Source organism: Malurus melanocephalus, unplaced genomic scaffold (assembly GCF_030028575.1).
Source record: "Malurus melanocephalus ecotype Western Australia unplaced genomic scaffold, MMel_1.1 scaffold_18, whole genome shotgun sequence".
Classification (NCBI taxonomy): domain Eukaryota; kingdom Metazoa; phylum Chordata; class Aves; order Passeriformes; family Maluridae; genus Malurus; species Malurus melanocephalus.
In genome coordinates, this window is record NW_026623250.1 from 3,259,658 (window position 1) to 3,274,440 (window position 14,783).

The window sequence follows — 14,783 nt, forward strand, 5'->3', positions numbered from 1 at the left end:
TTTACAATAAGACTCAATTTTAGTGCAGGATTCCCTTCAGGACAGAAACTTGGCTTTAATTTCCTTGAGTCTTAAGTAGCTTCAGTTGTATAGATGTTCTGTGGGCCCTCTGAGCTCAGATAAAGCATTATTTTATCTGTCCTCATATCACCCTACAGACTTTGTTCAAAATAYGATGAAGTGTTACTGTGCCAACAAAATCACTGCTCTGCAAAATGCAATTTTTGCAAAAAAGTTGCAAAAATCTGTTTTGCATTGTTATTGTAAGTACAGATTGGGACAATGMCCTACTTTCAGTCTGCTGAACTGAAACACCTCTTATTTAGCAACAGAAAGCTGTCAATACCCTTCAAAATAAATAGGAAAAGTATCATTTGCTATTTCCAAGAACCTGAGTTAAGAAGCAATTACTTTTGCAGTTATTAAGGGGACCACAGTTCGGACTTGCCTTTAGATAACCACTAAAAAAAAATAAATACCATCAAAAATTATGGTAAAGAGAAAGAGAAAACCTGAAAACTCAGTGTTCATTCGAGGCTTCAAAAAAAAGTGCTGAAATGTGATTGCTCTCAGTCAGACACATTTGACCCTAACTCAACCACACACCCCCACTGACTTCCTTTCTCAGTGCTGGAATTTTTGCAGGGARCTGCTCTTTAAGAAAAGCCAATTAAGAAGATTTTTAGGGCCGTCACTCATGCTGCCAGTTCGTGGGGTACCAGTGGGGGACATGACTGCCTCCTGAGGCTCACAGTCACCCCGCCCAGTGTTCCTCCCTCCACTCTTCTGCTAGTGGAGGGGTTTGTATGTGGGTAGGTGGACCTGACAGTAATGTCTGCTGCTCAGAATGTCCCATCCAGTTTTCCTGGACACTGTGTAAGTCAAGGGAACATCGGGTCACTGCACTGTGCTGCAACGTGGGGCACAAAAGCAGTGATGAATCCTGCCTTCCATGGGCAGGGCACCCCAGAGACCACCTGCGATCCCAAAAACCATGTGTGCAGCCACCTCAGATGTTCCCTGCCTGCTGCTCAGGTACTTTCAGTGCACAAAATCCCCTTCACTTTGTTGTTAGGCAGATTTCACCCCAGCTGATAAATCCCTGACTCTGGAGACATAAGCACTGCTTTGCATACTTGYAGAGATGAAGGGAGGGTTGCACAGAAATCTATCCTGTTGCAAGAGCTTTAGGAGCAATCAACCAGGCAGACCCAGGTGTGTGGCAGAGTACCTTCAGAAGAGCTGGATATCTGCCCTGGACTGATTTTAGCTATGCTGATAAACATCAGGTGAAAATGTGGGTGCAGGAGTTAAGAAACAAAGGTATGTGTTGTGCAGCATATGTTGCAATTTTGAGCTTCATGCAGCAGGAAGAAGGAGAAACATCTGATAATAACAAATGCCCTGAGGACAAAGACACTATGCATTAATATTATGGGAACTATTTAAGACAGCATTCAGTGTGTGCTAAAGACTGGCCAACTGGCATACTGTTTCCTCCTAATCTGACTTAATGAGGTGCTTTGTTGGAAAAAAAAGAGTTGAGCAGAATATGAAGAAACAACTGTGGGACTGTATTTCACTGCCAGAGGCTGGATGGTGCTGAGGAGTGTGGTGGCAGGGACACAGGCACAGGTTCCAGGGGTCAGCCTGGTGAGGACCTGTCTGCTCCCAAGGGCTGGTTCACACCGTGCAAACAGGTTTGTGAACTCCGCAGAGCTCCAGGCCAAACTGGCTTGGGAAACAGGTCAGTGCATTTCCACYTCAGTCAGGTGACTTTCACTCCCAAGAGCAGTGCCAGCATTTCGTGACCTCTGTCACTGAGGTTTCTGCAGGACTACTCCTCACAGCTCCACAGCTCACAAACCCTCATGCCTGCGCTGCTTGGGTCTCCAGCATCCATGCAGTTAACAGCTGATGGTACACGTGCGTGTCTGACTGAAGACTCCACAAGATCTTCAGAAATGTGGGATTTGATATGCTCAGTGTCCCATGGAAATCATCATTATAAAACACAATGCATTAAAGGTCTTCTCCTCTCTTCTCCCCCCTTTTGATCCTTTAAAATCTTACTTGGGGATAAATGGAAAAGGCTTCTTGGTACAATGTCTCTGTATGTTYTAATGAGTGAAGACTCCCTTTGTGCACAGTCGTGCCCTTGCCAGGTTCCCAGGGAAGCAACCAAGGTGGTGTCATCATCACTGTGAAACTGGAGGCAAAGATGTCAGGCAGAGCTTGTCAGGACATCTTCTGAGGTTTTACTGGGAAGCCTTCAGGGTGAAGAAAATTGGAAGTGACCTTTATACAGAATTACTACAAATGCAAGTAGGCTTAGACAGAGAAAAAAGGTTCAGGGAAAGGTTTCTGTTAGGTTTTACTCATATTTCAAGCCAAGTAAAGCAACTTTATTTCCCCAAGAAAGCACTGCCATATGGAGCAGGATAGAAATGTAATTTAGTCAGCAAGAATTATTGGATGTTATAGCAGAAAACATTAGTAGGAGTTTGCATTATACAGGGTTTTGACTTGCTCCTGTTATATTCTACTGTTACAAATTAATAGCTCACTATAAGAAAATAAAGGAAGGGTGGGCCTAAAGAGCAGGAAAGACTCAATGAGCACTAATGAGCTTCAGGACTGTCTCACCAGGAAAGCTGTAGAAACCTCTTCCCTTGAACTTTTAAATAGTTTCTGCCAGTATCCCAGAGGAAATCTCTTCATCCACGCCTTGCAATAATTTAAAGAATGTTTATTTTCCTGAGGAGAAAAATCCATAGGCATAAAAGAAAAGCTGTCTATGCTGCTAGTAATTTGAATTATATCAACTTTATTTGATGTTATTTTATTTATTTCATGACTTATGTGAAAAAAAGGAAAAAATAGGCATATTAGGCATCTTTTAATATCACACTCAGTTTTTGCCTTCTCTTCATTCTTTATATACCAGCAGCAAATAAAATGAAAGCAATAAAATTAGTGCAATAAATTAAAATCTGAAGCCTGAGTGTGGTGTTTTATTGATATTTTTGGAAAGCAGTCTATGGAGTGCTTTTTGATATTTTTTGTACCACAGGTATACAAACAGTGAAGCAGAGGATGGCATTCATTTGAGATTTGCTCTGTCCTTTTTTCATAGTAAGGCAAGTGCCATTGTAGAACTCCTTGGACTTAACTCCTTGGTTACTTTTGAGGGAAAATGTGAGTGCAGTGCAGGGCCAGTGCAGATCACAACAGCTTGCCCACAATTTTATTTGCAAGRGCACTGCTCTCTATCTTTGCAACAGCACAGGACTCACCATACACAGCACAGGACTGCTCACCACAAGCTGAGAGGGTGAACCTTAATTCTAGCTAGTAAATTATTCCTGTGTCAGTGGATTAAGTACAAAAGTCAAAAATTCATGAGTTTGTGAAATTCCTTGCRTATCTGATATTGTGTCTGGGTTCAAAGAGCCCCTGGATGACTCTTGTGCCTTGAGATGCAATCAGATTCTCATGTCTCTGCTTTTCAGGTTCAAGACAATTTCTGCTTTACTGATCAGATTTTTTTACATAATCACCTTCCAGTGGGGTGTCTAGACCCAAACGGCATGAAAAAACATCTCACCTGCCAGTCTGAAGAAAACATTACACAGCAASTGGAGATGAACAAATCCCAATATGCAGACTTTAACAAGATGCTGGACGGCATGTTCACAGTAAGTACATTTTTAATGCACTCTTCCCTCCTTCTCTTTGTAAGCTGTTTGTTTTTAAATACAAGRATGTTAAGTATTCAAATAATGAACCTACCTGTTGTCTGCTGCAGATGGCACAACGCAGTTTTTCTGTCACATTTGGTCTGACCGTGGCTTAAAGGAAGCTCTACAACTCTGCAAAAAGGCAATTGAGAGCTAAAAACAAGATCTCAGCATCACCTAAACTGCAGCTCCACAGTACCCATGATCATGGAGGGTGGCTTAAATTTGATGAGAGAGTGCAGTAGTGATGTTTGTGTAAAGAGTAAGAAAAATACCTGATCATTCTCCATTGATTCAATCGCCTTTTTGTCTTCTCCTTTCTACGCTAGTTCATATAACAGAACTGGATATGTGTTCAATTAATAATATTGATTTCCTTTCAGTTGAGATAAAGAGGATCCCTTTGACAAGCATTAAAAGAACTGTGTTTGGGGTTGCCCAAGGATATGAATCCAAACCTAGACACYTTTAATGAAAAGTTTTCTGTGCTACTGTGTACTCACATGTTACTGTGCTCCTGTGTGGTCATGTCCCTCCTTTCTTCCATCCAGTATATACGAGAAGTTCTAATCGCAAAATAATGTTCAAATAACCAATAAAATTACTATTTCTTTTTAATGTGGAAAAGGTCAGGTTTAGCAAGATCTTAAGCAATTTAACTTATTAACAGTTCTTCAAGAGACTGGAGATTTCTTTCTCAGCTCAAATGTTGAAATATAGTCTCACATTTTCTTGAACTTATAGTTTTCCAACCTGGAAATTTCATCCACACAAACTWAAAGAAAATCCACTCATAAAATTCCTTATGCAATATTACCAGGTCAGTAAATGCCCCAGAAATCCTATTGTCATTTGTAACACTGCAGAACCTCCTTTTTACCTTGCCCTAAGTTTGGGCAGGATAGGTAAAATAGTCAAAGGACTGGAAGTCACCTTCCAGGTATTTGGAAATGAAAGGTGAGAGATCTGAGAACTTTCTTACAATCAAAGGCAAACGCCCACTCAGTGGATTAAAGGCAAGTGAGGTGGAGGCAGAGAGATATCTGCAACAGGTATTGCAAAGCTGTCTCTGATGGCAGGTTCAAAATGCAAAATAGCAGCAGGTGATTAATTCTAGAACCCAAGCAACGGARCAGGCTTTAGAAATAAGTAGAAGAATATGTTTCACACAAGAAAAAAAATTGATGTCATGATATTTCCAAGTAATCCATATCAAGGTATATGTGAATAAGTGAAGTACACATCTGTATGATGTCTCTGCCTATTCAGGCTTAAGATGAAAGTCATGGAAGTTCTACCATGAAATAAATTGTTGCTATATTTTATTGTGGCACCATTAAAAGGGGAAGGTGAGGGATCAAGAAGATCAATAACAACCTGATGTGAATGAAAGACTTGCATTTTGTTTCCCTGCCTCCTAGGAGCCTATAATGGAGGGGGTCTCAGAGGAGAGCAGTGTCATTTACATCCAGCAAGGTAAAAGGCAGTTAAATGGAAAGAGAAAAAGACCTAACTGATGCACGGAGTATATTTGTATATTTGTATATTTATATGTTTTATTAGTAGATTAAGGATTAAGGATTAAGATTTTCTGATTAGAAAAAAAAAAAAAAAGAATTCTTCTTGTAGCAAAGCATTTTTGTTTATTCAGACCAGCTTCAACCAGACCAGGAACAAATATGTCACCTCTACCAAGTTATCCACAGACCAAACTTGATTGTGCACCCACTGTCCGGCAAGGATCAACAAGGAACTAACTTTCTCAGGTTAGTCCTTGAGTTTCTTCCAGCTTCAGAAATGTATCCCTACAGTTTCACCATTCTTGCAAACATAAGTGCTGGGGAAAGAAACAAACTCGACATGATCAGAGCACTGGTCAAAGGCAACAAGCACAAAACAAAGCACACTTATCTCTTCAAATTACCTGTTTCGTTGTGTCTGTGTGGTGCAGCACCCTTGCTGACTCATGCCATTACCTCATGGGAAACTCCTCTCAAAAGTGATGAGCAGTACTTCTGTGATGTACAGACATGGTGTCATTAGCTGCATYGGACTTTGCCACTGCTGTTGTCCTAATGAGACAGATACAACTAAATTTGCTGAGATACACTGATATAGCCACTGATATAGCACAAAGAAGGTATTAAAGAATCTTTGGGGGGAAAGAAMAACAAATAACTCTGTCATTATTTTTTGTGTTGTGTGATTATGAGGAAGAAGACRAGCTAGAAAATTATTTTCCCTTGTCCCTTTTTGTAACCCCTCAGTTGACAYGCTGTGTATTTATTTTCAGTTTCTAAAAACCACCATTTCTCAGGTTTCCATTATCTAAGGACAGCTAATCAAACTGTATACAGAAATCCCTCATGAACTTCCTGGGCTTAGACTTTTCTTTGCTTGGCTCTCACCTAAATTCCTGTTCTTTCTCTTTCCCCTGCAGAGCAATCCTTCCTTTTCTGCAACAAACCTTGTGAGATCCTTCTAGCTTTACTTCCAGCATAGGTCAGCAGGAACCCCCTTTCCCCCCTATTGAGGTAAAGTTCATTTTCAGCCTTCGCTGCAATACTGACACAGCCAGAGGAAGCTCTGAGGTGCAGCTTTGCAGCTCTGTGAACACTGGGTTTCAGTGCTTGGTTTTCCTTTCCACAGACGGATGCTACYGGCAGCATGAGATCAGTTAGCTGTTCCTGACAGAGCATGTTACAGTAAACAGGCTCTGGTTTCATCATGCAGGCTTCCCAGCATTTTTTCAGCTGGGAAACAACTGTGAGAACAATGGAGGATACGTTGCTGACAATAGGTGCAATATCATTTACATTTCAGACAAGCTCTCAGCATTGCTTTATTTCAGCTGAGTTCCTGCCTCCATTATGTGACTGCAATGTGCCTGCCCAGAGATGAAATGCTGGCTCCCTGACAATAGCAAAGAGGGATACACCCAGTATTGGTTGAACACAAGGTGACTTTCCCAGCTTACAGAGGCCTGGGAAAAGACGTGAATAATGCTGGTGTAAACCACAATATCCAAAAGKTATTGAGCTTTTCCTCGCATGTATGCAACAAAAATAAATAATGGCCAGGTGGCTACTGCTGATGCACATAGTGACACATAAGCTCAGAGACCAAGCCTTTGAGTGTCACTGGAGGAGCTTCCTTGGGATGCCTGGGATTTTTCTGTACATGAGCAATCCCTTTGCACTTCTCAGGCAATGGTTTACTGAATATACTCTGCTTTACTGCTGTTGTCTTGTGCAGAAAACCCGTGCATTTGCAAGAAAAGACRATGCCATATCTGTTATCCAGGGAGTCAGAACAGGTACAGAGAACCTACAGAGCAAGTGGTGTACTGGGCAATTAATTGTGGGAGTCCTCTGTTGAAGACTCATTCACAAAATAGCTCCATCAAGAGGGTGGGATTGCTCAACTCTCCTTTCACAACCCTGCTCTGTGCAACCCCAACAAATTTCAGTGAAGGATCATGAGTAATCAAACACACAAAAACTCTAAGGAGATCCACTCACAACTTCAGTAGCTCAGCACAACTTCTCTCTCACTTAACTTTGTGCTTTCACATTGTCTCTCCCTGGTCTGCATGGCTGTTCTTGAAGTTGAACCTATTCCTTACCACCTCCACAAGAGGATCTAACATGGTCAAATTTAGTTTACAGCAGCCCATCCTACCCAAATCAAGTTATGCGTCAAGACTGATGTCTCTGTATAGCAAACTCATATTAGGGATAGTTATTATATTGGGCAACAACTGTCTCTTGACCTGGGCTCCCAGGGAGATCTTTGAGCCCAAAATGGGTCCTGCACCATTGCAGATAATCTGTAAACCGTGCCCAAGCAGCTAAATTGCAGCTCATGTCAGTCTTGGGTAGCCCTGCTTTCCAGTTTGTTGAATAAATAATTTTTTAAAATTTTTTCTTGAAAAAAAGAATTGTCGAATTTGCCAGGCTGATATCTCAAAACTCTCCAAAACAGAAAGTTAATCAATAGAATGCTCTTCGTAAGAACCAATGCACCAAATATTTCATGTGCTCAGAGAGTTCTTCCTAAGACTCCTCATTAAGGAAAAGCTGATATCAACTAACTGCAAAACAGGGACAAGATTTACAAGAAAGTGAAAGCAGTTGCCTTGTAGACCGATGCTTTCTRCTGTCCAAACTATAAAGCTATTTTTTTTTCCCTTTGTAGATCACACTGGTGTTATGCTGTCACATCCATAACCATCRCCTTTAACTGACAGGCACAGACAGCCTTTTGTACCTCTTACTGCTTCCCCATCATAATTCAGATCACTATTGGATGGCCCCTGAGCTGTCTCAAAGCTCTCACCGTTTCTCAAAACACTGCAGCAGCTCAGGCCAGGTTTTGAGAACCAATGGCTTGTTGTGAATTGCAGGAAGACCCTTGGTTCATAGATTTGTTCAGGGATACATTTCCTCTATGCACTTCTGCCAAGTGCAGTGCTCACCAGCAAAAAACCATGGAGTTCAGTGCAAGTGAAGATATAGAAGCTGCAGACAGAAGTTGAGCAGATCAGACTCCCCTTGGCAGATGAAAGAGAGCCTTGTGTTTGTACAGCATTTTGGTGAGAAAATTTTATGCTCATGGGGAAGTGTAGAAACCTGGTCTAGACATTTCAGTCATGAGTTCAAAAAAAGTCAAACCCAAACYGACAGCACTGCTGCTTTGGAAATCCTTCAAAATCACGCCTCTGTGAAACCTAAAGGGTGACATTAGAGTTTATTTCTGGGAGCAAAAACATGCTTTGGGTGTGTGTGTGAGAAATTCCCTTTCTCCAGAAAGGAGAGGTCAGCTGGGTCTGCCTGCATATCGCAGAATCCTTAAGGCTGGAAGAGACCTTTAAGATGATCAAGCCCAACCATTAACACAGCACCACCATATTCACCTTAAAATCATGTCCTCAGGCATCACATCTCCAAGCTTCCTGAGCACACCAAGCACAATGATTCCACCATTTCCCTGGGCAGTGTGTTTCAATGCTTTAAAACACTTCACATGAAGAAATTCTTCCTAATATCCAATTGAAACCTCCCTTGGCACAATTTGAGGGCACATCTTCTCATCCTSTTGCTTGTTACTTGGGAGAGGAGACTGATCCCCACCTTGCCACAGCCTCCTCTCAGGCAGTTCAGGGAGCCATGAGGTCACTCTGAGCCTCCTTTTCTCCAGGCTGAACACCCCCAGCTCCCYCAGCTGCTCCTCACAGGATTTGTGCTCCAGACCCTTCCCCAGCTCCGTTGCCCTTCTCTGGACTCGTTGCAGCCCCTCAGTTCCTTCCTGCAGGGAGGGGCCCAGAACTGGACACAGCCCTGGAGGTGTGGCCTCAGCAGTGCCCAGGACAGGGGGACAATCCCTGCCCTRCTCCTGCTGGTAATCAGAGATCCCACAGAAAGAGAGGGACCGTAGGATCTCCCACCCACGGAACCCATGGCAAAGGGTGGCTGGAGGAGGGAGAGCAGGGCTCTGGTTCAGCCACAGCCTGTGCAGAGTCGGGGACTGTGAAATKGATAGGTTTGAGGAATTTGTTTTTCATGTCATCCTGAATTATGTTGCCCTTTTTGTATGCTTAATATTATTGGTTAAGACAACCAATTTATGTTTGTGAGTGAGGAAAATTAGGCCCCAAGGCACAAAGAAGTTTTATTTTTCCGAATTGTTCAACAATGGCCTAAGACAACGATTTATTACTAATCACTAAAAATTTTAACCCATCCCTTGAGGTTGTCTAAAATGCATATGCAGCACAGGTAGAAGCACTTTAGCTCCAGAAGGTAGATAATTCATTTTCTTTCAGTTTTACTCATTATTTGGAGATCTTCGTAAACTCTGAACAATATATTTGCAGATCTGGTTTTTTTTCTTTGCAATCTCAGCATCCTCTCCCAACTGTTAAAGCACAAAAAGTCCCATGTGAAGGAATTATTTTACCTTCATGGCTTCTGTAATTTGGATATTTATGAAGGAGCAAAGTCTTTTAAAATATTTCATGAGATGGTTGAAAAATTCTCCAAAGCCTTCTAGAGACAAATGCTGTGTGGCTTTGCTCTGATCTTACGCTTTCTTTGCTTGTCCACCTGGAATTGCCAAAGAAACAGAATTACAAAACACAGCATCAAGTTGCAGCTAACTGTAAAATGGCTGTAAAAGCAGTCCTAGCTTTACCACAATGTGTGAGATGTCTCCAGCCATCTGGTTTCGTTTCTGCTTCTTTGTCAGCGATGACTTTGCTTAGTCCTTTACTATCGGAGAAAAGGTGGAGCAAAGCCCCCAAGTGGAAATTTAGCACACTGCCTCTAATATAGGAGACCTCCTGATCAGACAAAATGCTTGTTCTTCCAGAAAGTGTGTACTTAGGTAGAGGTTTCTGACATGGCCCGAAGAAAGAAATGACAGTGTGTAGGAGATCACCAATAAAAGATTGATTTCAAATGTTTTTCTTACTGCTGGGTAATTGCATGCTATTTTTGCCTCCAATAATAAAATTTGTTAATTGTACCTCTGAGTCACTGTACTTTGCAACTCCTACATGTTAAGAATGTACTGCTCTCATTTATAGTTATTTATTTTTATGAACACTAAGAGTATGCTGCAAAAAAAGCACTTGCCTATTTTCAGGGGTTTCACTTACAAAGCCTCATTCTTTTGATTACCTGCATTCCTCTCACTTGGTATTGCTCATCATAGCTGGGCTGCTTATAGTTTCTGATTAGTAGAACTTGACTCAGGACAATTGCATTCTTAGTATATGAAGATAAATTCTTTCATCATAGCAAAGGGATTTATCTGCAMAAATGCCATTGGTGTGATGATGCTTTTTCATTAATAAGCAAATTAAAGTCACAACCCACGTACATTCCAAGTGCCGGTTATCTGAATGTGATAAACTCTGATGAGAAGCACTCAGTGCATGCTACAGTGAAAATATATAGTGCAGAAAATCCTTTCTCTTGTCTGAAAAAAACGAGTTAAAACTAATAACCTTTTTTCATGGCATATACCTTTCACCTTCGACACCGGCTATATTGAGTAATAAGAAACAATTCCTGAGCATGGAATTGCAATGCAGAATGCAAAAAAAAAAAAAAAAAAAAAAAAAAAAAAAAAAAAAAAAAAAAAAAAAAAAAAAAAGCAAAGTACAGTTTTTTGATCTCAGTGCAGCAAGCAGGCATGGATCAGTACATAACCTCTTCTGAACAGCATGATCTTGCAGAGCAACAGAGAGAAGGTGCAAGGCTCTCAGAGGCCCCAGGCAAAGACCAAAGCTCTTTGCACTTGCACGTAGCTGACTTGCAGTGAAGGGGAGGCTTGACTACTAGCCTGGRGAAGCTCTCTCACTGTTCAGACAGGTCAGACTGTTTGAGCACATACACTGGTTTTCTGCAGAGTAACTGCTCCTGGTGTTAATGATGCTGGTGTTATCAGTGAAAGGGTAACAGCTCTCGAGATGGAAGAGGCAACACCACCAGCAGGTCTGGAAAAGGCACAGAGAGCACATGTTCCTGCAGCTGTCAGAAGAACCCAGCTCTGCAGAGTCACCTCACTCTCTGGCGTTCTCAAAGGGCATCAGTGAAATCACAAAAGAATCTTCAGGCCTGGGCACATGGTGATGTGGTTTTTGGGACAGGCTGTCTGAGAGATGTGAAGTCCTTGCTAGAGATCTATTTTGTCACTGATGCAAATAGTCATCTACCTTCATGTATTTTTTGTCCATTTTTAAAAAGTCCCTGTGCAAGACTGTCGACATAAACTCAGTCCCATTTCCTATTTCATGTCATATTGACATTCACAGCCCACATTTGGGATGTTTTACTTGCCCATTCATGGTGTTGAATGCACCATCTGTGGACTGGCTGATCGTGACAGACCTTATAAGTACCTGTGAATCCACCCTGGTTGCCAAACTAGGTGCTCTGACAGACTAGAATGGGCAAAGCAGGGTTTCTCATAGCAGCTCTACTATAACCATATCAGCTGGGAGAGGAAAGAAGTAGATCATGAGAGATTAAATCCATGGGCAGATGGAACATATGACAAAGAAAACAGAGAAGAAGTATGATGAGGGAGGTAAGAACTGTCCTGGGATAAGCAAGAGCTGTGCCGTAACAGCTCTGGGGAAATGAACAGGTGAGAAACTTGGCAGAGATAAGGAAACAACTAGGGGAATTAACAGACATGCCTTGGGAGATGAAAAAAATTGTCAGMTCTTCTAAGAGAGGAGCTTGGGAAGGTAGTAATGCCAACTCTGTTGAGGGAGGATGAGAAACAGGCCAAGATAAGCAGCAAGAAGATGAATACCAGGAATAATCAAAAGACAATGCCAGGCTTGAGTAACAAGCCAAGTAAGCTAACAGAAGCACCAAGAGTCTGAGAAATAACCTTCAGGAGACAATTAACATGAAAGCCATCTCATGAGAGCCAGAAGCTGTGGTTTGGAGATCAAGACATAAGATTCTTTCTTCAGGTCACACAAAAACTGAGGCATTTGCTGTATTGAATGTCTTTGCCTAGGTTTCTTATAGCACAAAGAGGACAATTTTATCTGCTTCTGCAATATGTATGTTGCACATGCAAATAAACAGAAGTGGTTTTCAATTTAACTGGTGGAAACTACCCAAAGTTATTTAGAATTATTGTAAAATCAGAGCTCTGACTCAACCCAATGTAGGCTCTAAAAGTATGAAAATCATAAACAGTTGCATGAGGAAATAAAATACAAAGAACACCTGCAGAATTCATAATGATCTGAGTGTAGATGAGCTTCTCTCCTCACCTTCTCACTCCCCCAGGGATGCTGGTAGCTGGTGCAATCCTAGCATGAGTTTTCTCTCAGGTGTTTTCTCTCCTCTTTWGCATGGCACACTACAGCAAGGACCCAGAGAGAAAACAAGTCCCTCCTGCACTACTGTCCTTAGTTGCCACCCTGCACTCAGTGACCCATCACGGGCAGAAAATGTAAACATGGAAAGAGAGGGAATCTGAAAGGAGCAAAATCACCTCTGCTCAAGCAGGTATGCAGGAAAGAATTATCTCCCTCTGCTACARGATCTTCATCTTGGGAATCACCATCTAACCTCTCTCAAAAAGACTGTGGTTTTCAAATTTCCTTGTGATTTTTCTATTTCCTGAGAATAGGTTGCTCCCTAACCGACCCAGCAACAGAAATTCCCTGGCTATTTTTCAGAATGYGAGCCATCAGGGTGCCCTGTTATCCTGTAGGCAATTTGATAGCATCAACAGCTCCTTCTGACTGAGAGGGTGTATAAATAAGTACGTACATGTGTATAAAGAAGCATTTCTTYTTTATACACTTGGGGTGTAATTTTACACAGCCTGTGAGCCTTGCAGTTCACAGAACCTTGAAATTATTCATCCCAGTCTGAAGGTCACCACTTTAGAAGGTGAAACTCTCTTTACCCTACTGATGCTTAGAGCACACAGCAATTACAAATCCAGTGAAGCTTCCCCCTTAGTGAGACACATTTCACTTTAAAGCATGGCTGATTCTGGAAATGTTTGGTGTTTTTCTTGGTCCTTTATGTGATAGAGCATCATTAGATGCTTTGATCTCAAGATGCCATGCTAGACAAGGCTGAATTTATGTGCAAGGAAGCACCAGGGAGGTTCCTTCATTAAGAGATAGGCCATGAAACAACAGGCTCTTCTAGGTTTGCAGCTTTCCCAGGAGACAGCTCCCAGGCAGAAACACTGCCTTTCCAAAGAGCAGTGACTAAGCAAGTGATTCTCTAGCATGGCACTGGGACATGGTATTACCAYAGCTTTTGATTTCATGACAGCTGGATTAGGATTTACAGCAGGAGGGGATTTACCAGGCAAATGCAAACAAATACTGCTTTGTGGAAAGCTGCACTTCCTTCCCAACTCCAAAACTTTCAGTGATTTCAAAGACAATTATTTAAAATGTACCAACAAAATCTTTGCTATTGGCTTAGTACCTATACTTGTTACTTAAAATATCTGCTATGAAAGCAACACCTTCTAGTACCCATGCCTACATGAGTTTAGATAGAGGAACAGAAAAGTTTCGTCACCTCTTCTCTGTTATTTGTCATTTTCTGTATTTTTCACACACAGGAGTAAAATGAGGAACATTTAGTATGCAAATTAATGAAGTGGCAACTTCAGTGAGTAATTTTACGCACTTATATTTTGAACTTATTAGTACAAACTGGCTATTGGCATCAGCTGGTGAGTCAGCTCCTTTGAGCAYAGGAAGAATCACGAACATATTCAACATGAAAATTTCTGTCATTCCTTTTAAAATACAAGCCCAAAAMCCCTCATGATTAATTGGCATTAAGATTGCATTAGATAAAAAATGAGTCATACCACAAGAATACTAGTAGAATAAGGTCTCTTCCATTCTTTGTTTCACTACCAGGTATGTATTTAAAAATCATTCACTTACTTGGACTTAGGACACCAATTCATCTGGCCCACTACAGTGGCTGTGACAGTAGCCAGCAGTCAGGGCTTAGGAAGATCACAAATAGGGCAAGGAGAGTGTGACCTTTCTGCTGATACATCTTCTTCTCTCAGCTGATGATTGAGGGACTTGTCAAACTGGAAGCTGTGCCAGTTATGGACTGTGATCTTTGAAGCTGCCCAAGCTCTTTTTTAATCCACTTATGGTTTTAACAAATACATTACAACACACACACCTTAATTTGACTATATACTTTTTGGAGATGTAGTTTCCATTTCATTTAGTTATAATGTTTTACCTGATCCTATCTGTTTCTTGCACAGTGGGAAATGATGCTTTAATCATTGTCTCTGGGCCATTTCTATGTTTTGACACTTCTAGCAGACCCTCCAGTTTTGTGGGACCTGTTTTAATTTGAGATTAAGTTTCSCACTTTATTTCTCTTTAGACAGAAACAATTCTATACATCTGCTCAGCTTTGACAACATCCTCAATCTATCGTCTATATTAGTTGCTACTTCCCTGACAAGGGTGACCACATTTCCATACAATATTCAGGGCACAGCTAA

The 14,783-nt window shown here is 41.4% G+C and overlaps 2 long non-coding RNA genes across 3 annotated transcripts; both read right to left on the reverse strand.

The window, feature by feature from the left end:
• Positions 1 to 28: 28 nt before the first annotated feature.
• On the reverse strand, positions 29 to 5,267 carry LOC130588758 (uncharacterized). The gene is made up of 3 exons (XR_008967018.1): positions 3,793 to 5,267; positions 2,647 to 2,757; positions 29 to 2,270 (listed from the first exon to the last, which is right to left on the reverse strand). It is a non-coding gene; the product is annotated as an uncharacterized LOC130588758 (long non-coding RNA).
• Positions 5,268 to 5,371: 104 nt separating this feature from the next.
• Positions 5,372 to 14,308, reverse strand: LOC130588716 (uncharacterized). 2 transcript variants are annotated; one of them, XR_008967013.1, is made up of 3 exons: positions 14,197 to 14,308; positions 5,665 to 5,812; positions 5,372 to 5,577 (listed from the first exon to the last, which is right to left on the reverse strand). It is a non-coding gene; the product is annotated as an uncharacterized LOC130588716 (long non-coding RNA). The 2 variants fall into 2 exon arrangements; XR_008967014.1 differs by lacking the exon at positions 14,197 to 14,308 and adding an exon at positions 9,699 to 9,838.
• Between the last annotated feature and the right edge of the window lie 475 nt (positions 14,309 to 14,783).